We start from the raw sequence: 11,929 nt of genomic DNA, 5'->3' as shown, positions 1-11,929 counted from the left end.
ATCATTGGTTGTCACAGAGAAGAGCTTGGCTCTTCTCCTCGTGACACTCATCCTTTGCATATTTATAAACATTAATGAGGTCAATGCAGCACTGGCTGGTCAGAGATGAAAGCACAAGGGAAAAAAAGTACTCTTTGCTCAAATATTTAAGTACGATGGGAAGCTGGATGAATAACCAATATATGACAGGTTTTATGCATATATACTTTTATATATATATATATATATATCCCTGCACTTGCAGTCTGTGTGTGTGATATAAATTAAAAGCGAAACTCCCCTGAACTGGAAGGAAAGAAAGAGAAATGGTATCAAATTATAAACCACCCCAAAACTTAAAGCAAAATGGATTATACTGACAAAAGGATGAAAGTACTGTGGAAAGCTAGCAAGTAAGCTGGAATTAAAGGTCAGGCCCAATTTATCAAGGCTGTTGTATTTTATTCCACAAAGAAAAGTTTCTAAACCTTGGCTTTTATTACTCTGACTTACTGCTGTGCTTTTTTGTTTTGTTGTGGTTGTGTTTGTGTTTGTTTTTCTCCTCCCTACTGCTAACCCTTAATAATGAATGTAGTCAAGAAAACTACTTTCTGGAGAGAGGAAGGGAAAAAGAAACAAATAGCAGATCTTGCATGTCTCACTTAACTTACTGATGGAATATGTTATGATAGGGCAGTGATGAAAGTGATATCAGAATTCAGGTGGAGTAGAATAAACCAGAATATTTCATATGAAAATTATAACCTGCCTGCACGGGAAGGCATAAATGGGACATTCAGAAGAGGGAGACAGACTTGCACTTGACAGAACTGCCTCTCTGCAGTTCCAAGTGTTCAAAATTAATACTCATTGTCAGCTAATAGAAAGGAAGAAAGGAAGAGAGAAAGAAAGAGAGAAAGAGAGAAAGAGAGAAAGAGAGAAAGAGAGAAAGAAAGAAAGAAAGAAAGAAAGAAAGAAAGAAAGAAAGAAAGAAAGAAAGAAAGAAAGAAAGAGAGAAAGAGAAAGAAAGAAAGAAAAGAAAGGAAAGAAAGGAAAGAAAGGAAAGAAAGGAAGAAAGGAAGAAAGGAAGAAAGGAAGAAAGAAAGAAAGAAAGAAAGAAGTAGGCAACAGGACAAAGTACCAGTTTTCTTAACCAAGGTAATGTTTTCAGGCAAAGAAACTCACCTTCACAGTAAAATAGAAAGAAGTATGTGAGACAAAGTTTTAATGTGCTTGAAATTAAAAGATTGCCATCCCTCCAAAATACACATTTTTTGAGAAAGAATTGTATCCATTTCAATGGAAAAGGAAAAAAAATTATTATGAAAGTCAGAATTGAGAGATTCTCAAAATTGACTTAGACATTGTGCATTAGAACTCTGATTATGCTTGATCAAATTTCTTGAAAATGTAATTTAATGATCAGGCTGGAATGCAATAATGAAATGTCAGCATAAACTCCTGCAAAAGAAGAGAAGATGGGCACAGATGCTTCAAAAGCACAAAAGCTACTGGGAAGCATAGACCTGACATGGAGTCTCCAGAGCTGAACAGAGCTTTTAATTTTTTGATCCTGAAATCCCAGAAAACAGGCATGAAGCATACAAAAAACCCCAACCAGTCTGTGCATTTCCTAATTTTGATTGTCTCCCTAATTGCACTTTATATTTTTGCTATATTTGCATTACTATTATGAAATTGGTTTTAAAAAACAATAAAAACTCATGGATATTTTTAAAATTCATCCTCCTGTGGCTTTGTATAATTCACTCTTGTGCTAAACAGCTAAAGCATATAATTCATCACCAGCAACACTGGCAGAGAATCATTGATGTCCTTCAAAAAGATCCAGGGAAATGTGGAATAACAAAGACAGAATCATTTTATTGCTTGCAACTGGAGGAAATGTATTGCTTGTATCTGGCAGCAGGCCAGGCTGGAATCTGAAATGCTGTTGCTGCTGTAAATAGGATGAAAGGGATTCATAATCCATCTCCATGCCCACTGTAGCTAGGAAAATTATAAGCAGAAAAAGCAATTAAAAAAAAGGCATTAAACTGTGGAACGGACTATTTTTGTTTTGATAATTTATAGACTAATTGTCATGACTAACCATTTGGGGCTTGGTTAGCAACTAACTAATCATTAGTTATTAAATATAGGTAGTACAGGTATTGAATTTAGGCAGTTTGTATATTTAATATAGGTATTGAACACAGGTATTGAATTATACTGAATACAGGTCTCTTGTTTAGAAGGAATGACATCTCACCACATTTTTCCATCAATCGCTCCATCCAGAATAATGCTAACATATTTGTATCAGCTGCTGAGCTGGAATCAAGTTATTGTGCAATATCAGCATAGGAATCAACTGATGGAAGTTTGTTGATCTAAAACCTACAAGTAATGTATTTAAGGTATTGTCCTCTGTGTAACAGTTGCTACAGTACGAATAAATGGGGTGGCATTTCAGATTCCCTTGAACAGGACAAATCTATGAGTCACCTGAGCAAGAAATAATGTTTTGCAGTTTTCTTCTGTCTCTGTGAAGGGGAGTCTGATGTCTTAAGTGCTTGCTTAGATGGGAAGGTCGCTGAAACATAGTGTTTCATTCAAGAGCTGGATGGGGAGGGGTAGAAGGCTTGAAAGGGACAGCCCTGGCTGCAGAGCTTAACTTTGGGGAGGGCAGCTTCAGCAAGGAGGGTGGAAACCTTCAAAAACTACATCAGGTCATAGTGTCACACAGTTTGACATTCCCAGAGGCACCAACAAGGATAAAGCCCCCAGGCTTATTCAGATGAGTGGCACCCATGCTCATTTAATTGTTATACAGAAATATTGATGGGAAATCCCTGATGCACAGAAATAATGCTATTGATTTCCATTTCAGCGTAGCAATGGCTATGGCATATGGGGCGGGAACTATTACAATGACTGTATATAATGTGTTGAATAAAACAGATTCCCTGAGTCACCAGGAGAAAGATGACATTGTGATTCAGAAAGGGAAGATCTTCATGGTGTTGCTTTGAACACCGTAACTTGGAGAAGAAGTGGGGATTTATGCACGATGATATAAATGCAGGAAAGAAAGTGACACACGGCTAATTTTAACCAGGAGTACGGCATGATGTGAAACTTGCCAGCGAGATTCAGTCTTAGACACTCAATTTCTGCAAATGAGCAAAGGCTGGTGAAAAGCATCAGATTGAGTAAGAAATACCAATAAAGGTCCCTTTTGGCTCTTTCAGCCTTCCCATTTTCTGATGCTTTCCCTCAAAATAAGTCTATATGATGTGATACTACCTTGCACCTTGGAACAGATGCATAAACATTTATACGCATCTTTCTACATATACCCCACAGGTAGTAAGTTGCATCTGCACTTGCAGAAGAGCTTTGTTCAAAATCCAGGGACTGACACTAAAGAGATTTTGGCTCAAAGTGGTTCTGCAGATCTGGGTAGCAAACAGTGTCAGTTCAGGCTGCTGTTCCCAGTAGCAAGGTTGATATTTGTTCCCTCTCTCTACTGCTAGAAAGGTGTGACCAAGATCTCTGATTAGAGCATGAGTATGGGTGTAGTTAGGGTCCAACAGAAGGTTTTTTCCTTAATACATGTTGGAATGTTCTCCTGCTTACAAGATAAGTTGTGTATCAGCACACGCTTCCATTTGCTCTCAGTTGTCTGCAATTGTATCATCAAAATATTTTTAAGTTCTAATGCAAATAAAATTAAATGTCAGTCTGTTTCAATGCTATAAATATTCAGTCTCCTTGTACTTCGTAATGCATTTGTTATAATAAGCTGTGGTTTTGTTGGAGACCGGCTGCTGTTCTTAGCACATGCTCACCTACCTTGAGAAACACAAAGCCCACTATCTCCTTCAAAGTTTGTCTCCCATGCCCTGGACTCTAAAGTGACCCGAAATCTTTTCACTGTTTCTTTACTCAAGTGCTCCTGAGTCAAATCCTGAAAAGTGACCGCTTACCTTTTAAAATTTAGTGTTAGAACTCTTTGAAAGAATGTCTATTGGTGTCACTTCTCATATTATGACTAGTTGCAGCCCCCTTGAGGGGATTTTCTTGAGCATTCTCTTGCTGTGGTGGCGTTGGAGCTATTATGGCGTTCCTGACACCCCTTTTGTGTCTCTGACAGGCAGCGGAGAATGGGCTTCCCTGAACTCAGCTGAACTTGAAGATGTGTGAAAGCAGCATGTTGGACAATGTTCATGGGGAATTGTTTTTAACATTACAATTTGCCAAGGCTGTGAAATATTGAAATATTAAAGGGAAAATATAGTGCAATGAAAGAAACATTTACATATACCTCACACCACTAGTTGATTTCTGGGATTTTACGAATTTGTTAAAATTCTTTCTTTTAGTAAACCTGCTTGGAATTTGAGTTCACAACTGACTTGTGGAGAAATATGAAGTGAATAACAAAAGTGGTTGTTGGTGAATCACAGCAATATAATTTACAAAGTGATGAATTAACATTTCCACGTAGTAAAATAAGATGCTTCGTTACTACAATATGAAACTTCAGCTGCTCATGTTGTGGATTTAGGTATGTTTTAACAAGGTCCCAGATGAAAAAAAAGATAATTATTGCTTATGAGCTTCAACAAGTATTTTATAACCAATTTAAATAACAAAACAGCTCAGTAAAGCCTGGGAAGGTGGAAAAGATGCTGAGAAAACAAGTATTGAATGTTTGATTAGGAAAAAAAATATTTGAAGGAGACATTTCGGCAAAAGACTTCTTTTTCCAGAATACATATGCTACTGGGAGGAAAATTTCACACAGGTTGTTCAGGATCTGGCAGTTTTATGTTAAATGCTGCATTTGTTCTTAGTAGGTTTTAGTAACATTTTTCCAGAAAACTGCTTTTTGAAGGACAAATGTGGTATCTGTGGACTTGTTTCTACTGCTATTGCATAATACACATTTTTGTATTCACAATATGTGTATTAATATTTGAGAAAGGTAATGCATATTATTTAGTCAAAACCAATGTGTGCTGCTTCTGAACATCCATCTCTTTTAGCTTTGAAATTCATTTCTGTTGCTGGGACAGCAAACTAATTTTGTTCTGTGTCTGTAGAGTTTAGTGATATAAATTATGTTGTAGAGAAATAACACCAAATGTATCTTTGAAATGAATAAAAAGAAAGGATGTAATATCAGAATAACATTGGCCTCAGTGTTGAATGCAAATGCTCTGAAAGCATTTTTATTGTCCCAATTACACAAGCGTCATATAGGGATGAAGAAAAATCTTCCCTTCAAACATAATCTTCATTCAAAATATAAAGACATCTTGTTAGCGTTAGATTCAGAAAGAGACCTAGGCAACTCACACCACTCCTAGGCACCTGATTGTATCATCAACATTTTCTATTTTTTTGTTATGCAAAATGGAATGCTTCCTGTGGGGAGGGAGAAGTGACGTCTCAGCCCACAGTCTTACATATCACAGACTTTGGGCAGGTAGGAGGTAGGGTTTTGTGCCCACTCAGAGGAGAAAGTTGAGATTTGGGTCCTTGGATTTCTGGATGTGCCTTCCGAGCCAAGCTTGTTAAGGGAGTGTAGACAGACAGAGGTTATCCGTAAGATACACTCTGAGCTGTGTCACTGCAAAGGCTGAGGTGCCTCTGAGCAGAACCTATGCCTTGGGAGCCTTGGGCACCACTGGTAAGGACGGCAATGTGGAGGCAGCATTCTTGACTTAATTACCTTAATTTGTTCAAATCCTATTCAGGGTAAGTCTGAACCTTTACAGTGTGAAGTGTATGAACTCTTGCAATGTATGCATCAGCTTACTGGGATTCTCTTTATTGGAATTAAATAATGTTAAACCAACATCCTTTCCATCTTCTCAGGATTTGGAGTGGTTTAACTTTTTTTGGCAATAAAAAGGCTGGAATATTCTATTATTCATGTTGTGCCTTCATACTGAGCTTCAAGGGTACTTTGATTGATGAAAACTGCTTTCTGGATGTTTTTTCCCTTTCTGTTTTTATAACCAAAACCATTGATCCTCTCCTAAGACCTAGTAAATAATGAGATCAATCACTGTGTAGTCAACAGAAAAGCAAAGTACAGTGACTGAACCAACCCTGGACTGTGGGTGAACAAACAGGGGAGGGATATTTCAAATAGTTTAAGAAAAAATCTGGGCCTGCTCAGACAGATTGAAGGATGGCACAAGGGATGTGTACAAAGGTTCATGTTGGGCTTGAGGGGCTAGTCCTCTGGAGAACCTGTATCACCAATAAAAAGGGAGAGATGCCCATGCAGACAGGGCAGGTGAAGTAGGCTTTACTCTCATTTGCTTTATCTCTTTCTGGAACTTTCTAGTAGCCCAGTACAGTGACACGAACTGCCTCCCTGCTGGATGCACCACCTGAAGTGTGGTGAACCAGCCACTAGAAGATGGGACAAGGCAGCGGTGGGGAACGCTTCCTCCAGAAAAGCCTGGATTCACCTGTACCATAGAGCAGATTCTTCTCCTTTCTTTCTGCCCTGCACCTTTCAGGCTCACAAGTTTACTGCAGTTCCGGAGCTGGAGAAAGTGTCAGTTTGTAACTGGGGTTTTAAGTCCATTTAGTTAAAGTAATAAAAAGATGATAAGAGGTGCTGATCACTGGGGGTTTGGTCCAGTTCACTCCATGGCAACCACCAGGAAATAGCACTTTGTTCTCAGGTCCACACTTGAAGAAAGGTGTTGAAAAACTAAAAAGGCTTCACAAACACATTTCAGGAATCACTGGGGGTCTGTTAAACTCAATGTTACAGGGGGAGGCACCCAAGAGAAGATTCAATACAAAAAAAAAAAAGTTGAAAAAATCATTCGATAGCAAGCTCTGTTGTTCCTGCTGGTAAAAGGCTTTTAGTCTGGCAGTACAAAGGTGCAATGAACCTCACTGGTTAGAAGTTGGAGCAAGTTCTAAGCAAGAAAGTGCACATTTTTAGCAGTGGAAGTGCTTTCACCCAGATGAACTGAGCAGAGATGGAGGAGTTTTAAGTTGTGAGTGCCCCCAGCTGTCTGCTCTGCCCCACTGCTGCAGGGAACTGCTCTTACAAGAGCCTCAGAAGGAGGCATAAATCTGGTATTTTTTTAGTCAAATTCACCTTCACTGGTGATTGAAGCTGCTGTTCTGGGGAACGTGGAATTGTATCACGCTAAATGACCAGTGTTTGCCAGAACTGGTGCTTTGTGTCCTTGTTACACCATGGCAATGATGTGAAAGGCCTGGCTGACTCTGACAGCATGTCACTTGGTGAAGTAATTGTGATGAAGCAGGCCGGAATGGTTCTCAGAAGCAGGATGCTGAAATTAGCTAACCTTGTGGCTTTAACTGCATCCTAGCTCTAAGGTCTTCTCCAGTCTGGACCACCCTCTGTGTGACAAGGATAGCTGGGCACCTGTGCCAGGGAGATAATTAAGTACTGATCATGTCAGCATCACTTATAACTAAGTGCATGCTGGGATATATCGTGCAATATATGAGCATTGACATGAGCCAGCAATGGACCCTTGTGGCAAAGGCAGCCACTGGCACCCAGGGCTGCAGGAGTGGGAGCGCTGCCAGCAGGTGAGGGAGGTGACCCTTCTCCTCTGCTCAGCACTGCTGTGGCACATCGAGAGTGCTGGGACCAATTCTGGGCTCCCCAGTACAAGAGAGGCACGGACATACCAGAGTGGGTCCAGTGAAGGGCCATGAAGTTGATGAAGGGGTTGAGGCATCTGACATACGAGGAGAAGCTGAAAGTGCTGGGCCTGTTCAGCCTGGAGAGGGCTCAGGGAGGGTCTCATCAATGCCTATCAATACCTAATGTGGGGAGTAAAGAAAAGGAAACAAACTCTTCTCAGTGGTGCCCAGAGACAGGACAAGAAGGAATGGGTACACTTTGAAATACTAGAAATTCCATTTCAACATAAGAAAACACTTTTTACTGTGCAGGTGATCAAAGACAAGAAGTGTGCCAAAGGAAGTTTTAGAGTCTCCATGCTTGAAGATACTCAAAACCTGGCTGAACACAGTCCTGGACAAGCTACTCTGGATAAGCTGGGTTGAGCAAGGGGGTAGTTGGACTGGGTGATCTCCAGAGGTCCCAGCAACCTCAGCCATTCAGTGATTCTGCGATACCCAAACGCATCTTATATGCAAGGGGTGCTGGGGCTGACTTCATTGGTCCTAATAAGACACTTTATCATTCAGATTCTCTTGCATGCGATGTTTTGATTAGGGCTTTTCACTATGACACCCAAGTGCTGTTGATTAATCCCTCGGGATATCTTCTGATGGGGTTCTTTCTCCATGCCCTATTGCATTTTAGGACTCAGCTCCAGATTTAGAAATTTGGTGATATTTTTTGTTCTTAAGTGCATGAGCTTGCATTTGCATTCACATCTGCATTAACAAAACTGGCCGTTTTTTAAATCTCCACAAATGATCAGTCTGTCTGTATAACACAACTGCCACCTCTGTTGTTTTTCACATTAGCAATTTGTGTGCAAATTTTACGTACAGTAATGCTATGTTTTCATCAAGGGCATTGATAAGCTTATTGAAAAAAGAATAATGCCCAACCAGATCCCTCTACAAGCTCACAAAATATGCAATCGCTTGGAATGAAAACACTTCAACTGTAGTATATTTTTATGACCTGGTTGTTAACCAGTTTTAAGAATTATCATTTAACATGTGTTACATTGATTTTATTTAGAGTTATTTCTTAATGCAGGATTTTGTTATATGTTTGGTAAAGACACTATTTCAACAACGATCTTCATTATCAGTCTAATGCTTAATCTCATTAAAACAGTATCAGATTTGTTTGAGAGTCTGACTTCCTGGGAAACCATGTCAACTGACATTAATAAATCTGTAATCTGTTAATTCTTTCATTAGTATCCCATGTCAGCAGTTCTATTAGTTTGCTTGATGACGCCAGCTGAAGCTGCGTGTAGTTAACCAAGCGATTATACTTACTGTCTGAAAATACGGGTTCAATATTAACTTTTTCTACACCACGTCTGGCAATCCCACAATGGAAGCAGCGTTGCCGAACCGCAGAGGCGCGGCCATTGCTGTGCAGACTGTTTTGGCTTCTGCTCCTTTACCCTTTTCCGCTTCTTTAAAAGCCACGGACGGGTTTTGGCACGGCCGGTGGCGACTGCGGGCGGGGCGTGTCCCGATGGGCGGGGCATGCCCGGTGGGGCGGGGCGTTGTGCGCAGTACAGCGGCGATGCTCTAGATGGGGCCTCAGTACCGCCAGAAGCCGGGAGCCGGCGTTACCGCCTCTGACACTAAAAACAGCCCTTAGAGGCTGTGGAGGGGTTTGAAACAGCCTTGTCCCCTCCTGGCGTTCGTAGAAGTATAGAATCGTTTTGGTTGGAAAAGACCTACATCCAGGCAGGAACAACCCCAGGTTCCAGTATAAGTTGGGGAACGACCTGTTAGAGAGCAGTATAGGGGAAAGGGACCTGGGGGTCCTGGTGGACAACAGGATGACCATGAGCCAGCACTGTGCCATTGTGGCCAGGAAGGCCAATGGCATCCTGGGGTGTATCAGAAGGGGGGTGGTTAGTAGGTCGAGAGAGGTTCTCCTCCCCCTCTACTCTGCCCTGGTGAGACCACTTCTGGAATATTGTGTCCAGTTCTGGGCCCCGCAGTTCAAGAAGGACAGGGAACTGCTGGAGAGAGTCCAGCTTAGAGCTACAAAGATGATTAAGGGAGTGAAGCATCTCCCTTATGAGGAAAGGCTGAGGGAGCTGGGGCTCTTTAGCTTGGAGAAGAGGAGACTGAGGGGCGACCTCATTAATGTTTAGAAATATATAGAGGGTGAGTGTCACGAGGATGGAGCCAGGCTCTCCTCGGTGACAACCCATGATAAGGCATGGGGCAATGGGTACAAACTGGAACACAGGCAGTTGCATTTAAATTTGAGAAGAAACTTCTTCACGATGAGAGTGACAGAGCACTGGAACAGGCTGCCCAGGGGGGCTGTGGAGTCTCCTCCTCTGGAGACATTCAAAACCCGCCTGGACACATTTCTGTGTAGCCTCATTTAGGTGTTCCTGCTCTGGCAGGGGGATTGGACCAGATGATCTTTTGAGGTCCCTTCCAATCCCTAACTTTCTGTGATTCTGTGACCTTCAAGATCATTGAGTCCTGCTGTTAACCTAGCACTGCCAAGGCCACCTCTAAACCATCTCCCTAAGAAGCTCAGCTTTTAAACACCTCCATGATTCTGCCTGATTCTGCCCCAAAGTCTTCAAATAGGCAGCAGAGTCAATGTAGGACAGAGGACTGGGGGCAGATTTTCTGTGGAATAAAGCGATGGCCAGCCAGAGAAGTGGGAAGAGAGGCAGCAACTGCAGTTTAAAAAAATAAATTCGTCCTTGTTCCTTTGATCTAATTGCCTGTTTCCACTGGCCTGCTTGCTGGGCTGCTTCCTTCTCATTGTGCTTAATGAAAAATCCTTTTTTGTCTGGTCCTATTTATCTTCCCTTAAAATTCATATGTGTGTGGCAACCAGCCAGTGTGCATGGAGGAGGTTTGCACAGCAGTGCAAGGGTGTAGTGTAGTTAGCAGAAGGTGCATCCACAAGTCCTCTGAACTGTTTTGAACGTCTCAGCCTTCCATCTTACTGTGCTGATGGGGAACTGCACCGCCTTGGTCTGTCACCAAGGTCTCTTGTGGGCACAAGGAGAGCTGGTCCAACATCTGAGCTATAGGCTGGGACTCTGTGTCTGCAACAGTGAACCAAACTGGTGGCATGGCTGCCAGTCACTGTGGTCTGCCCACTTCCATGGCTTTACCTCCCTTAGCCTCCATGGGATATACAAGATGGAGACTCGATAAGGTGAGTGAAAACCACCAGACTCAGAAGTTTGTAATCAACAGTAATAGGTCCAGCTGGCTGCTGTTGAGCAGAGGCCTCCCTCAGGGATGGATACAAGAACCAGTATTGTTTAATGTCTTCATAATTGAACTGGACAAGGGGATGGAGTTTGTCAGGACTTCTAGTATATACTCCCACTCATGGGGTCTGGCTGGTGGGCTTGGGACTAGCTCCATGCCTGTGGAGCCAAGAGTGACCTCTGGGCATTGGGACGGGGGGCTCTCAAATGTGCTGTGGAGGGGTTACAGCCAGGGCCAGCTCTTGCCATCGGGAGCTGCTTTCAGCTGTGTGTCCTGCACCAAGGACACTGACCTGTTGACAGGACCTCTCAGCTCATCCACAGGCAGCCCTAGAGCCATGGACCAACCTGGTTGACTGCAGGGTCTGGACTGAGCAGATCACCTCCCCAGCCCAGCTCTGCTCACCTTGCAGGTGCTGTGGGGCTGGCCCCAGCCAGTGAGACCCTGCGGGCCCCACTGTCACCCTCAGGGATGCAGTAACCCCCTGCGACAGTTCACACTGGGCAAGGATGGGCCAGGAAGCAGCTCTCCAGAAAAAGCCTTGGGATCCTGGTGGACAATAGGTTGAACATGAGACAGCGATGTGCCCTGGGATTCCCAATACAAGAAGAACACTGAAAACCTGGCGTGTGTCCTGTAGAGGAACACCAAGCTAGTGAGGAGCTGGAGCATAGGATATCCAAGGGGAAGCAGAGACCACTGGGTTTGCTCAGCCTGGAGAAGAGGCACTTAGGTGAGAACTTACTGCTGTCTACACTCAGTTACCTGCTGGAAGGATGTGGAGAAGATTGATCCAGATTCTTCCCCGAGATGCCCAGTGGAAGGACGAGAGGCAGATGGAAACATGTTACAACATGGAGAATTCTGAGCAGATGTTAGGAAAAAATTGTTCACCATGAGGGTAGTCAAACATTGGACCAGGCTGCCTAGAGAGGTCATGAAGTCTCTGTCCTTGGAAATATTAAAAACTTGACTGGGCACAGTCCCAAGCAGCCCAGTCTAGTTGGTC

At 42.7% G+C, this 11,929-nt stretch overlaps 1 long non-coding RNA gene across 1 annotated transcript; it reads right to left on the bottom strand.

Annotated features, from left to right (window-relative positions):
• Positions 1 to 1,361: 1,361 nt before the first annotated feature.
• Positions 1,362 to 9,075, bottom strand: LOC139827755 (uncharacterized). The gene is made up of 3 exons (XR_011738680.1): positions 8,986 to 9,075; positions 7,687 to 7,821; positions 1,362 to 1,989 (listed from the first exon to the last, which is right to left on the bottom strand). It is a non-coding gene; the product is annotated as an uncharacterized lncRNA (long non-coding RNA).
• Between the last annotated feature and the right edge of the window lie 2,854 nt (positions 9,076 to 11,929).

Source organism: Patagioenas fasciata, chromosome 3 (genome assembly GCF_037038585.1).
Source record: "Patagioenas fasciata isolate bPatFas1 chromosome 3, bPatFas1.hap1, whole genome shotgun sequence".
Taxonomy (NCBI): Eukaryota; Metazoa; Chordata; class Aves; order Columbiformes; family Columbidae; genus Patagioenas; species Patagioenas fasciata.
This window is presented reverse-complemented; position numbering and strand designations above follow the sequence as displayed.